General features: G+C 47.1%; 1 long non-coding RNA gene across 3 annotated transcripts; it reads left to right on the forward strand.

Annotated features, from left to right (window-relative positions):
* The first annotated feature begins 1,263 nt into the window (after positions 1 to 1,263).
* LOC308648896 lies at positions 1,264 to 11,497 on the forward strand. 3 transcript variants are annotated; one of them, XR_014021936.1, is made up of 5 exons: positions 1,264 to 1,510; positions 1,923 to 2,083; positions 2,767 to 3,319; positions 10,881 to 11,019; positions 11,195 to 11,497. It is a non-coding gene; the product is annotated as an uncharacterized lncRNA (long non-coding RNA). The 3 variants fall into 3 exon arrangements; XR_014021934.1 differs by having other exon boundaries at positions 2,755 to 3,319; positions 10,881 to 11,497; XR_014021935.1 differs by having other exon boundaries at positions 10,881 to 11,497.
* Positions 11,498 to 14,627: the final 3,130 nt, after the last annotated feature.

A 14,627-nucleotide genomic window follows, 5' to 3' on the forward strand; every position in this document is an offset into this window, starting at 1 on the left:
GTTACTCACGCTCAGCCAATGAAGCTTGGGATTTTGCCTTTACTGAGGATCAGAGTGTTTGATGGACAGTTGCCATTGTGACGCGTGGGTGGCACAGTCCCTCTGGGGGCGTGGCCTTGGAGGAGGGGTGGAGTCAAAAGCCACCCAGCTGTGGCTGGACTTTGGAGAGGGGGTTGGGGAAGAGATGGTAGCTTCACTATCAGTTTGAACTTGACGTTTTAAGAGACATAATAAACTGGACCATGAATTGTGGACGTGGGCAAAGGAGGGGAGACTCTGTGGCTCTTCCTTCCATTGAGGCAACTGGGTCTCGCCATGCACACATGCGTGGACACACACACACACACACACACACACACACACACACGACGAGTCTTGGGGTACACAGTCACCCACAGATAGGAGCTGGTTTGGAGTCACTATTTAAGTTGGAGTGGTGACCTGTGGTTCATGGTTGATACTGAAGCAAATTTAGGAGAAAAAATTTTGTAAACAGTAAAATCGGTAGGAATGGGCTGGGCTTCACAGTGGTGGATTTGCCTCGAGGGGGGTAGCTACTGGACTGATTGGGCACCCCTCAGTGCATTATGTCTCCATGGTCACCTATCTCCTTCTCTTGGGTTTATGGGATTCCTGAGATTTGGTAAGAAGCTGTCAGACAAGCTTTGTCTTGGGGCACAGAGAGGCGCCCCCTCATTGCCCGTTTGGCTGCTGCACAGAACATCCCGAGGACCCTACAGGCAAGGTGCTGGCTTGGTCCCTGTGGGCAGCAGACAGTGAACACTGTGATCAGTAAAAAGTGAGGCAGCAACCCAGCCCCCCGCCTGTCCCCTGAGCCTTGCTGATCCCCGTGGGGCTCCTAGCTGGTGGTGGCGACAGGTGCTCCCCATGAAGCGAAGCCATCAGAGGATGCTGAACTTGACCTTGGCTCCTCCGTGGCCCCCATGCTGGCTCTTTTCAGAAGCACTTCATCCCCCAGGGAGCTTTGCGCTGGTCTCTCCCTGCAGACCCAACAACCTCTGTGTTCATCCGTGTGCCCTTGGCTGCTTCTGATTCTGGAAGAAATTCCACTCTCTCCAAATTCCACCGCTCACCATGTTGTACTTACCCCAGTGCCAGGGACTTTCCACAAGGGCTTTTGGAAATCAAAGCCAGAAGAGAGAGAGTCACATGCTATTTTTCACTTTCTGCTCCATCTCATTTCTTCCCTGGGGCCAGGAGCCCAGGAAGTGGGGCTGATGAGGAAGGACAAAGGGAGGAGACTCGGGCAATGGTGTCGGCTGCTATTTCAGACTTGTTAACCTGACACTTAAATGAACTACTACTGCGTAGCGATGCCAGGCCCTTCCCACGCCCTGCCTTCTCTCATTTACTCAGCCATTCTTCAGTGACTCTTTTAAGACGTCTTTATTGATTTTGCCAGATGCTGTTCTAAGTGAAATGCATGAAGCCCGTGGGAATCATGGAAGTGACATTCTGGGAGAGAATGTTACTCCCTGCTTTTTTACAGGTAGGAATTCGGGGTGCAGAGAAAGGAGGCTTCATGGGATTCAATGGGGGTGGGTTCCAAATGCCACACCCCTGGCCCCCAGCCTGCTACTTCCTGAGGCAGTCAGGAGAGACCACAGTGGACTGAGTTCCTTTGGAGGGGCCAATCAAGAGCAGAGCCTGAGCAGACAGAGGAAGGTCGAGCCATGATGAATGAGATACTTGTACCTGCAGCAGGTGGGTGATGAACCAGGAGATGTCTAAGGCCTTGCTGGGCTCTGACAGGCGTTTCTACTGACCTCGGGCAGATGGACTGGGAGTCAGCAGGATTGAATGGCAGGAGAGGGGGAAACTGGATTAATCAGAGGGCAGTGGTGTGGACATTATCAGGCAGCTTCAGAAGGGTTCCCTCAGCAGACGCCTATTTGGGTCAGACCCTGCCCAGGAGGGACAGCAGGAGACAATGCATTCCTCAGGCCTGGAGCTGACCACTCTCATACACTGAGATTCTCCGCCTCAGGAGTTTGGAGAGAGAAGGATGCGGACCCTCTCCTCCAGGATTCTGATGAGAGGGACCTGGGGGCTCTGGACAGAGGTAAGTCCATAAAGAAAAAGGCAAGGTGCCCCATCAGGTGTGTGTGTTTGCAGTGTTTCAGGAAACGCAGAGGAGGGGAAGCGAACTCAGCCTAGAAATGGCAACACAAAGTCTGGCCCCAGCCCAGTAGAGCAGGAAGGGAGGGCAGAAGACAGAAGGGGCAGGTGTACGGGCTCCGGGGAGGGAGCCGAGAGCCGCAGGATTGGTGGATGGGAGTCAGTTCAACCTGCAGGTACTGCCACCTGGGCTGCTGCACACATCCTCACTTGCTATAGTGAGCCATGTGACCCGGGGCCCTGTCCCCACCCCAGGAGCCCGGCTTTCTTGCATCTGCTATTCTGACTGTTATTTCCCTATGGGTTCCCAGCCTCCTCACCCCCCATCACTCCCTGGCACTGATTTTCACTCTTACAAGCTGACTGTGAGCACATTTGCCCTCCTTGGTGGTTCTTTAACCCTTTGCCAACCACAGCCTCTGGACCCAGAACCCATGTCTGTGGGATCGATCGGCAAAGCCAGATTCTGGCCTGGGGTCTACTGTTTTCAAATAGGTCTCCCAAGAGCCCTGCTGTTCCAAGAAGGGACCATGAAAGGGGGGCACCCACTACATGGGCGTGGTCTGGGTCCCGTGCCCCCACCCCTTTTAATCACGAGAGCTTCATTTGCATCAGTTTCATGCTCAGTTCTAGGATTGCATGCGAGATGCTGTTTGAAGATCAACAGAGCCTTCTGCTAAAGGAAATAACAGCTTGAGTCGGCACAGGAGGCAGGAACCACTTCAGAGCTGAGGAGCCTCTCCATGCCTTCGTTTATTCATCTCTAAAAGGGGACAATAGTAGAATTTGACTCTTAGGAAGTGTGAGGGCTGGATGAGCTACCGTGGGCTGCCCTGAAGGAGGCCTGGCACCAGCAAGAGCAGAAAGAAGATAGTGGTCATGGTTTCCAGGTGCTGGGGCTTGCTCGGCCCAGCACAGGGGATGTCATGATTGAACCCACGTTTAATACTTGCTCTCTGCTAGTGTATTGGAGAAAGGATTGGGGCAAGAGTGCTAAGGCTAAACACAGAGAAAGTGTCAGAGAAAGTTATTATATCCTTCTGTCTGCAAGAGGACCATAAGGCGAAGCAGCTGGAATTAGAAAAGCTGAAACTATTAAGGAGATTTAGAAGGACTTGGTGACCAGATGGCTGTGGGGAAGCCTCCGAGGAGAGTTGGTGACTCTGGAACCCTGTTTCAGGTGAGCAAAGTCTTAAGTGTCTTGGGAGAGAAGGTCTGTGGGAAGCCTAAGGGTCACAAGGTGTCTGCAACCGCTGGGTGCAGGTGGCCAGTGAGGGGCTGTGGACATGCAGATCTGGAGGCAGGAGAGGGGACCGCAGATGTAGGTTTAGTGGTTTGTAATTGATGATAAGGAAGAGAATAAGCTCACTAAAGGAAAGGGTGGAGCTGGACATGGTAGTGCACTCCTGTAGTCCCAGCAACTCAGGAGGCTGAGACAGGAGGATCTCAAGTTCAAAGCCAGCCTCAGCAAAAGCAAGGCGCTAAGCAACTCCATGAGACCTTGTCTCTAATAAGAATGCGAAGAGGTGGGCAAGGACTGAGTCCCGCAGAATGCCAGGAAGGAGCTGGGAATCTAGAAGCTTCACAGCTGCTGGCAGCCTCAGCTCGCCCCTGTAATGGCCACTGCTCGTGGGCTGGCCATGTTCACAGCAGCCAGCAGCCTAAGGGCACAGGCACAGGTGACACGGGCCGACTCTTGCTAGGGCAACTCCTCAGGTGGAGCGCAGGAGCCTGGTCAGCCCTCAGAACGGGGCTCCCTCAGCCTCCCGGAGTCCAACAGCTGGCGCGGGAGAGTCACTCCTGGCGAGCCATCTGTGACACAGTCCCTGAGCACAGCCAGAAGAAGATCTGCAGGGAAGGTGGAGATGTTGAATTAAGTAGGTGGCAGACAGTATTTGACGACACTCCATCTAAGTGACAGCTTAGCACACAGCCCACGTGGGATGAGCAGGTGGCCAGGGGAGAATTCAGGTCAGGGGCCTGGGTTTCTATCTCAGAGTGAGCAGGAGGGAGAGAGCTAACCCCGGCCAGTCCTGTGGCTACTCCCTTCATGAGGGAGTGTGGTTGCCCTGGTGCTGGGGACTTGGAGGGTGTGCGGCCAATGTTCCCAGAACTGGGCTGAATGGAGACGATGGGGAAAAAAATAAAACTTCTCTTGCTTCCGTTCCCAAGATCTGCCATGTGAAAGGTACTTCTGTTTTTAAATAATTTTTTTTTCTTGCCTGAGAAATTTGAGTGATGATTGCCTCAACTCTTGGAAATCTTTCCCACGTCAGTGCCATGCTTTGGACTTGCTTTTAAAGAAGAGTGCATGGAAAGAAATCCTCTGGAAATGTAATGATGGGGCACCTCAAGGTCCTTGTCAAGGTCCATTTTCCTGGTCCACCCTAGGGAGAGCGAGCAACAGACGCAGGAAGAGTGAATGGTGTGTGTCTTGAGCTCTTGCGCTTGGGGAGGACGTACTGGCAAAAAACTCTTGGGTTCTTGGCAGCATGAGATGAGCCTTCCTGATGCCCGGGCAGTGTCTCCACCAGAGTGTCCCTGGGCTGCTCCTTACCAGACTATTTAGAGAAATTACTATCCACACGACTCTGTCATCCGAGAGAATAGCATTGCTCCTCTTCTTCGCATGTTTGCAGAAGGAAGAACAATTGGGGGTGGATTTCTTGACACTTCAACACAACCATTTTATGGCTCAAACGTAGGGGAGGATTTCACCTTAGAAAATCTAACATTGCACATGAGATGCAAACAATGTGGTGAATATGAGGGTTTATTCACTGATTCATTCAGTGTTTATGGAACACCTGGCATGCCTCAGGCATCAGAACACAGTGGTGAACAAGTTAAGGTGTCTAGAGCTAGACAGGCCAAATGCACACATGCATATACCTGTAGCATATATGTGTTCAGCAAGCATAGGGTAGAGGTGACACTCGGGTCTATGGACAGAATGTGAGCACCATGAGGACAGGATATTGGGGATATTTCCTCTTGGAATGCAACACCATTTTAAACACATTCATTTCATTTTTATAATGGCTCTATAAGGTATTATTAACTATTATTATCCCACCCTAATACTTGATAAAACTGAGCTTCAGAAGCTAAATGACTTGCCCCAAGTCACACAGACCACAAGTGGGGAATCACAGGATTTAAACCCAGTCTGATACTCGAGCCACACCTCACCACAAATGCTCTCTGGTATATTCCAAAGAAGCCATTTTGGAATGTTTAGCCTGTGGAGGAGTACCTTCCATGGACGGGACAGTGTCTTCATGAAGAGTTGTCTTAGAAGACATGACCCTTCTACCATCTTACTTTGGAGGTAGGGTTGGTCTGTCTGTTTGTTTGTTTATTTACTTATTTATTTTTGAGACCTCCTTTATGCTTGCTGTGTGCAATTCTGGTTGGATTGCCAATAAAGGTGCACTCCTCTCTCTAAGACAGGTGGTATGAGAACTGAGCTGGGCCCTTCGACCTCGTCTATGCAAATCCTAGTGGTGAGCAGAGTGAGTGATGGTAAGAGAGAGCGGGATGGGTTCTGACCATCTGGTGGGTCCCAGGAGTTTAGCTCCTCAGAGCTCCAAGCTTCCTTTCTTGTAGCAATCACATAGCTTGCACCGAGAGTTGGTCCACAGAGTTTGTGATTGCTGCTGACAAGTTCAGAATGCCGAATGATTCTCTTCAGGAAAAGCAAGCTTTTCCTTGTGGCTCCAGAAGGTCCAACTCAGATCAATGAGCTTTCCATCGCTGGGAGGATGATTTTGGTTCAGCAATGGGGGAAGGGAACCCACCTGCAAATTAGAGAGGGCTGAACATGGAATGAGCACCTTGGGGAAGCAATGAGATACCCGCTACTGGAGGTGCTCAAGCAAAAACTGGTGCAGAAGAAGAGATTCACCCATTGGGTGTGAACTTGACTTAAATGCCCTCCGCAGTCTGTGGCTGAAATGAGAGTCTGTCATTCTGTAGGTGTTTTATGGACCATCTACCTTCTCCTGTGTTACAGGTGCACCTTTGAACTGTCAGCACGTAGCAATGATGACATTGAAATTTATCAAGGACTACAGGCATTTTTAAAAGTGTTTTACATTGGCCAAACAATTGTGACTGCTTGTAATTTGTATCTTGAATGTCCCTAAAGACCTGTGTGTTAAAGGCTTGGTCCTAGTCCATGGTGCTATTGAGAAGTGGTGAGGACGGGTCTGTTTATTGCCAGGCATAACTTAACCAAGATAAAATCCAAGACCACTTCATACACCAGGACATCAGAATATTACTTCATCTAGATGGGCATCACACATGATGAGCTCTGGGTGGAAAAATGTGTGATCAGTATGAATTGGTAACCCTTACCTGGGGGTGGTGTATTAGGCAGTAGGTAGGGGAGAATAAGGTTAGGGTAGGGTGGACTGGAGCCTGCCTTAACCAGACCCTGAGTACAAACTGTATACTTCTTTCCAATTCCGTGTCCAGTGACCTCCTGCTGGTAGCCGGAAATAGGACATCAGAGAAGAACATTTAACATCAAGAGAAAATTGACAAATCCTACAAATAGTCATACATTTGAAAAAATATTTTTCTCAACTTGTGGCAGATCAGGCTACAGTGTAGACACAATAGCTGTGTCCTATGTTGATCTGAGTATGTGGCATCCAAGGCTCCTTTTTCAAGTCATCCTTGAGCTGTCCTCAGGGGAGAGAGTGACTCTCTTGTCCCCTAAAGAGTCACTTCACCCAACAAGTGACAGGTGGCATGCTGCCCAGCAAGGCACAAAGCACAGTGCGAATGCCCACCTCATCTCAGCTAAACCTTGAAGGAGGCCTTCTCCAGAGATGGATCTTTTCATAGCCACAAAGGGCCACACGGTGCAACCAGAATGGTCCCTGGATCATGACTCAGGAGTTTTGGGTTCCAATTGTGGAACTCCTGTTAATGCGTCCCGTGACCTTAAGCAAGTCAACAACTCACTATGGGTCAGTTTTCACTCCAGTGAAGCAGAGATATCAACACTCACTAAATGTAACAGAGAGTTTAGAGAATAAGGGACATTGCATTAAGCAGTCTGCTTATGTGAGGTCACCTATCAAAGCCAAATTTGGAGGTCCACCAGCTGAGTATCTTGAAGTTCTTGGCGGTTTGTGTCCTGCATAAGGAAAGGCGTGGTGTAATCAGGAATGGAAGTGGATGAGGAGCGACCTATAAGGAGGAGGGTGGAAAGATGTCATAAGTTGATGGTTAACTTCTGTGTCGGCTTGACTAGTCCAAGGGATATCCAGAGAGCTAGTAAAGCATGATTTCTGGATGTGTTTGTGAGGATATTCCGGGAGTGATTGAAATTTGAATCAGTATACTAAGTAAGACCACCCTCACCATTGTGGGTGGGCAGCATCCAATCTGTTGAGGTACCAGTTAGAATCAAGACAGGGGAAGAGTGATTTCATTGCCTGATTGGGCTGGACATCCATCTTCTTCTGCTTTAGATATAGGTGCCTCTGTTTCTCAGGCCTTAGGACTTGGACTAGATGACACCAGCAGCTTTCCTAGTTCCCTGGCTTGCAGATGCAGATCATGGAACTTTCTGGCCTCTATAATCATGTGAGCCAATTCCAATAATATACTCCCTGTTTTAGACCTGCATCCATCTACCTACCTATCAACTATCTCCGTTTGTCTGTTGACCTCCCAGTTGGTTCTGTTTCACTGGAGAACCCTAACACATTCATAACTGTAAGAGGCTGATGGCACAGGTGCCTAGAAATTGGACTGACGGAGCTCATTCTGACTGCTCCATACAATAGCGACTAATTTATTTCCTTGGATTCTTTGACCAAAGAAAGTTATCTGCTTGGTGTGGGTAACATGTCCAGATGCACCATAAGGATTATGCTACTCAAGGGCCTGTTTGTGCTCACAGGCATCTCTTCTTCCTCTGCTCCATACAGACAGAACTACATTTCCAAGCATCTGGGTAGGTTTGGCCAATGAGAATAAGTGAGAGAAGAGAGGGTGAGAGGAGGGAGACCCAGAGTATTCGCCTGGTAGATTTTTTTTTTCTAAACAGCTGCATCTTTTTTTGTGTGTGGTATCCCCCACAGAACTTTCAGACTCTGGCAACCACATTTTCTTCCATTGCTCCCCAAGTTCTAGGAGTAGTAGCTGCTTGCTTTGTCTCTAACCTGTCCCCTGTTTGCTTTCCAGCTCTTCCATTCCTCTGTCATAAATTCCCTGAATTAAATCCCCTCAGTTTGAAAGACCTAGAATGCTATTAGAGGGAACAGCTCAATGCTACTAGAGGGAACAGCTCCTGTCATCTCTTTGCACACAGCAGGGACCCAGTGAACGCTTATCCAATGGACCAGGGGCAAGTGGCCTAGGTTGCGGTTTGTAAATCACATGAGGCTCAGTCACTGTGTGCTTTTCAACCCTACAACCAGATTGCCTTTACTTATTCTCTTCATTATTTGAAAAAAATAAATAAAAACAAAAACAAAAACAGGGTGTTCACGTCTTTGAGGAGAACGTCCTCGTACTTTTCAAATTTCAACCCATCTGGATGTTGTTGGCAATATAACACAAGCCATTTAAGCATCACACAAGCATCTCAGGGCACAACCAGGAAAAGGCTTGGACTGGGAAGGTAGAGGGATCATCGAAGTCTGAGGAGCCCAAAGGAAAAGACTAAATCAATTCTTCTAGGGAATCTTTGTGAAACTCTTCTTCCCTCTTCCTCTTGTTGATGTTCCTGCTCCTGGAGGCTGAGATCCTGTCCGCCTGTACCACCTCAGTGGTTTCCCTTGCCCTTTGGCTTTCAGATGGTGTGCTCAGTGGGCAGATCCAGACAGAGATTGAAATGAGGGAGGACAAGTGAGGGTGGGGTAGCTGGAGACTGCTCATACCAGCTCGTGACAGCTGATGGTGCACATCTGTTGTCAATTCGGCATTTAGTGACCTCATCTTGGTAGCTTTAAATAGGTCATGGGAAGACTACTTACACCAAAAGAATGCTACAATTTTTTTTCCAGACATTCAGCTCTGGGCCATTGACCAATACCTACCGCTGTGTTGGGACTTCTACACTCTTAGCTTCCTGCTTATGGAATCAACAGCTTCAAGTGGACCTTAACCAAAGGTCACTTTTCTTCTCTAAATAGACATATCTACCCTTTTCTCCCTCTGGAACCAATGCTGTTTCTTGTGGTTTCCCAGTTGTCCCCTGACTTTCTGAGTAGCCTCTTTGTGGGAGAACTCTTGGATTATCACACTCTGAGTGGGCCATTGGTTTCCTGCAGGGACCGTGGCTGATAAAGTGAAGATCAGATGAGTCATAACAAAGGGGGAGTTGGAACCTGAGTAGGAGGTATGACAGGTAATCAGGACTCTGTTGATAGTTCTAGAATCTGAATCTACTACTTCAACAGAGCTGGAAGAAATCAGTAGCCTGAAAGGATATCTAAATTTTCCATCTTAAAAACAACTTTGATATCTTTGCCCACTAGTATCTCCTCCCTTACAAATTCTCTAAGCCCAGAACATGAAAAGACGACTTTGGTATCCCTCACAGTCCTCTGCAGATCCTGGGGAAGAGTCCTCATAGGATGCTGTCCATGGTCTCTTGTTTGGGCTGCTCATTCAAAATATGAAAATTCCAAATTGGTGACTTTCTATCTTCACTGTATATTACAATCATCCTGAAGCTATAAAAATCTGATACTCAGCCCCCCACCCAGGTCAATTAAATCAGATGCCAATACAATCTAACCGTGTGGACTTGAGAAATAGTCTCTCTGAGCAACTTTGCTCATCAGAAAGCTGGGAAACCATTCCTATCATACAGGACTGCTGAGAAGATGATGTGAATAATTAGCAGTACATCAGCCCCCCTGTCAGCAGGAGGACCCTGTCTACAACCCCCAGGGGATGCCTGAAACTGGAGGTATTACCGAATCCTATCTACCCTCTGTTGTTTTCCACATATAACATTTCTATGACAGACTCTCCTTTTCACTTAGAGGAAACACTTATGGCTTCTTTCTGGTGTATCTGAATTGCCAGTATCTCCGCTGTTGTGCTCTGGGGCCATTATTAAGTACAATAGGTGTTCCTTGAATACAGGTGTTACTTGGATCATTGAGATGGCTAGTAAGTGACAACTGAGCAGGTAGCCTATACAGTGTGGATATACAGGACAAAGTCACGTTTCATGTCCAGGGCAGGATGGAACTGGATGACACAAGATTTCATCATGGTACTCAGAATAGTGCCCAATTTAAAACGGATGGATGGTTTATCTCTGTGAATTTCCATTTAAAAGTTTTAGACTTTAGGATAACTGAAACTAGAAAGTGAAACCTTGGTACCATGTGCATCCGAATATGTATTCATCATTCTGCCACCTCCATACCTCCCTGCCCCTAGCAGCCCCTGTGCTATCCAGAGGACAGAAAGTGCAAAGCAGGTCATAGGCAGGTCTAGATCAATGGCTTCTAAGAGCCGTACATGGACCAGCACATCACCTGGGAACTTGTTAGAAACACAAAATCCTCCAACCCTACCTCATCCTTACAGATTCAGAAATTCCAGGTAAGGCTCAACAGCTGATGTTTTAACAGAATTTCCAGATGATTCTGATGATGCATGCTAAGTTTCAGACTCCTTGGTCTAGACTTTCTTCTCTTTATGTGTTGGTGACTTCTGAAATGGCCAGCTGACCTGTTCTTCTCTCTTTGTCTTAGGTTGGTCTATTTGGCTGACTTTACTCCGGACTTCAGGAGCACCCCAGGCTCTATAGGCCTACCATAGAGTTCAGAGCCACTCTTGCTACCAGCATCTTCCACCAGCTCCACAAGAGTTACTTGGCTTTTCTGAGCACACGTTAGGAATCCAAGGTTCATTGTTCATACGAACGCAGAAATGGAGTCGTGTCTTGCAATAATAGATCCAGAGCCATGGTTTGGGGGAAAAAATTACTTTCCTATTTTGCTTTTAAAATGGCTGTAGTACTATGCTTGCAGATTATGACTCTTTGTTGATTCTCTTTCCTCCTCAGATGAAGACTCTTGGGATAAAAATGTTTGCCCTGGAAGATAAAGACATGGAAGGTTTTTTTTTTTTTTCTTTTAAAGTCTGTGGCTATCTGACACACATGGTTTTTGGGGTGCATATTGTGCGGGATGGGTAGGCACCAGGACTGGAGGAGAGAGGATTAAGCTCTTTTTGATAAATGTATCCTCCCACCTCACAATTCTGTGAAAATGTTGGGTTTGGAAGTTTTGGTCCGAGAGAGGTTAGAGCAGCCACGTGCAGCTCTGATTTCCCAGCCCAGGCTGCTGGAGTTCATCTGTGTGCTCATTTTCCAGTGTCCCTGCAGAAAATGCCGGACAAGACAGAGGCTCCCCCTTGCTTTGGTGGGTATAAGACGAGCACGCTCTTGAACTTTCATGAACCCCAACAGGAAAACCAGCCTTCTGTTTAATTAGATGTGGGCATTGGGAAAATGCAAATGTTGGCTTTGGAGTTAAACTGATTAGAGTCTTGACAGGAATCCAGCCTCCTTGGCTTGCAGGCGCTCCACCTTATTAAATGTGCCTTGCTGTCTATCTCCGTGAGTTTTATTGATGGTCCACATGTACATGAAAAGACTCCAGGATCGGAAGGACCATCCTTCATGCGGCAGCTGCAGATTGACTCAAACTCTCACATACTAAGCACGGAATCAGTCACTCAGTGCCTTACTTCATGGCATTTCCCTGGGGCAAACTTGGGAGATGCAGCAGTAACCATAGGTTATCCAAATGAATGAAATGCTCCACAGAACGAGCGGCTGACAGTGCAGATGTTTCCCTCTGCCAAGCAACCTGGATGATCTCAGCTGTGGCCCGTGGTTCAGCCATGAGCTGTCTCTGATAGGTGCATTTTAAGCTACAAGGTGATCAATGGCGATGGTGTCCACATGGAATTGGACGGCCCTGAAGCAGAAGAGCAGATGATGGAGACTCATTACCTGAGAAAAAGTGCTCTGTCTTTCAGGAAGAGGAAAAAAAAGTCGGTCAGCAGCTTTCTCTGGCTCTTTAAGAATCACACCGCAGCCCCAGGGAACAGACGAGCCCATTCCAAATTGATCCTTCAGTGCCTGACGCACCAATTCACCCTTCAAGCTTTACCCATGAAGATCCTTCACACGGTATCATTTTCTCTAAATGTTTCTACATCTTAAATATATAAATCTTCCCAGAGACAGACCTGTCTTCGTTAAGATGATGATGATTATGGGGTAAATTAAGGACCATAATCATAAACCTTAGATATTTACAAATCACTGCTTTATAGCTCTGTAAAATTCTCCTCAAACTCTATTTGAATGCCTTTTAAAAAGTAATGTTCTGATACAAACCGGGGTTTTTGGAGCAGTGGTTAACTGAGAGCCCTTGGGGTCAGAAGAGAGGCTTTTAGGGTGCTTGTTGCTATGGGGACGGGCAAAGCCAACTTCTCTTCCTCCTGCAGACTTACCACAGTCATGCACCGCCATGCACTGGCTTAACGATGGGATGAGTTCTGAGAAATGTGCTGTTAGGCGATTTTCTCATTGTGTGAATGTCATGGAGTGTACTTACACAAACGCAGATGGCCCAGGTCAGTTGCTCAGGATGACCTTTGGATGTGGTCAGGAGAGGCAGTAAACACAAGATGTGCAGAGGCTGCTACCAGGGTCACAGGCATGTCACTTTACTGTACACATTTTTTTTTTAAGAACAGAAGGAGTACACTCTTAAAAAAATAATTAAAAGTCTAGTATAATCATACATAAACCAGGAACATAGTCGTGTATGCTCATCATCAAGTCTTGTATGCTGTGCATAATCGTGTGGGCTATACTTTCATACAACTGGCAGGTTATGCAACTGGTTGATGTGTTCATGCCAACATCACCACAAAGATGGGAGTTGAGCATTGAGTTCCGTAATTCCAGGGTGGTAGGAATTTCTTAGCTCCATTATAATCTTATGGGACTCCCATCGTGTAGGTGGTCTGTTGTTGACCCAAACATCATCACATGGCATTTGACTGTGATTTGGTAAGGGGTAACAGGTGGCAGTGGTGATCTTCTCCACTAAGATAGGATAGAAAAGGTACAGATGAGGAGGTGATTGGGGCATGGAGGAGCCTTCCTCTAATGGATGAAGACAACCAAGAGGAATCACCATTGGGTAGAAAAGACCTAACGAGGTTAAGCTTTCTTATTTACTGCATTTGTGGGAAAAGCTAAGGCAGAGGCTATGATTTTAGCTGTGCCCCACCCTGGAAGCTTCTTCATACTGGGGAGACTAGAGTCTGAGTTAAGTGGCAAGAGACCCAAATACCACTAGTGGAAGAGACCAGACCAGGGCCATCTGGCTTCTCTAAGGAAGTTCAACCTGGCAGTTATCAAAATGGTGGTGGGGCCTCCAGATATCTGTCCACGCACTGGGATTTCACAAGGAGAAAAATCTACAAAATTATGTTCTGATTATGAGTTATGAATAGGAGTAAGATAAAAACATAAAACATAATATTGAAAGGCTAGTGAGAAAAGTATCTAACGGTACGTGCCTGTGCATTTTATTAAATTCTTGCTGTACGCATGGATCTTTTGTAGTACAGGGTTCTTTAGAAACCCTCGATATTAGGAAGATTATGTTGAATTAGCTTTTCTTTGCTGTGACTAAAGACCTGCCCAGGACAACTTAGTAGAGGAAAAGTTTATTTTGGCTCATGGTTTCAGAGGTTCAGTCCTCGGTTGGCTGACTCCATAGCTCTGAGCCCAGGGTGAGGCAGAAAACATGGCAGAAAGGTATGTTGATGGAAAGCTGCTCAGTTCACGTCAGGCAGGAAGCAGGGAGAGTTCCATTCACCAGAGATAAAATATAAACCCAAAGTCACATTCCCAGTAGCTCACATTCTCCAACCACCCTTTCTGCCTTTAGTCACCACCCAGTTAATCCATTCAAGTGGATTAATTCACTGATTAAGCCATAGTTCTCATGGTCTAATCATTTCACCGCTAAGGATTCTTGCATTGTCTAACATACGAACTCTTGAGGACACCAGATATCCAAAGAGAATATAACAAATTATATTATAACAAAGAGAAGAGAACTTTAGCAAATATTCTTTTTAAAAATTTTTATTGGTGTATTATGATGATGCATAGTAGCGGGATCCATTGCAACATATTCATACATGCACATAACAATCTGGTCAATTTCATTCCCCAGGACCTCTCTTTTCCCTCCCCCTCCCTCCACCTGGTCCCCTTCCTCTACTCTACTGGGGTATTTTTATTAGATAATCTTGGTCCCCAACACTGATCCCTTCACTGCCTCAGTGTGGTCAGCCCTCTCTCCCAACCCTCCTTTGGGTGCTAAGAATTTGGCGGCTAATTGTTCTTGGCTCATAGGTGGCTTACACTTGCACAGGCAAAGGAGGTCAGCCCATCCCATGAC

Source organism: Spermophilus citellus (assembly GCF_964194105.1).
Source record: "Spermophilus citellus genome assembly, chromosome: 5".
Lineage (NCBI taxonomy): Eukaryota > Metazoa > Chordata > Mammalia > Rodentia > Sciuridae > Spermophilus > Spermophilus citellus.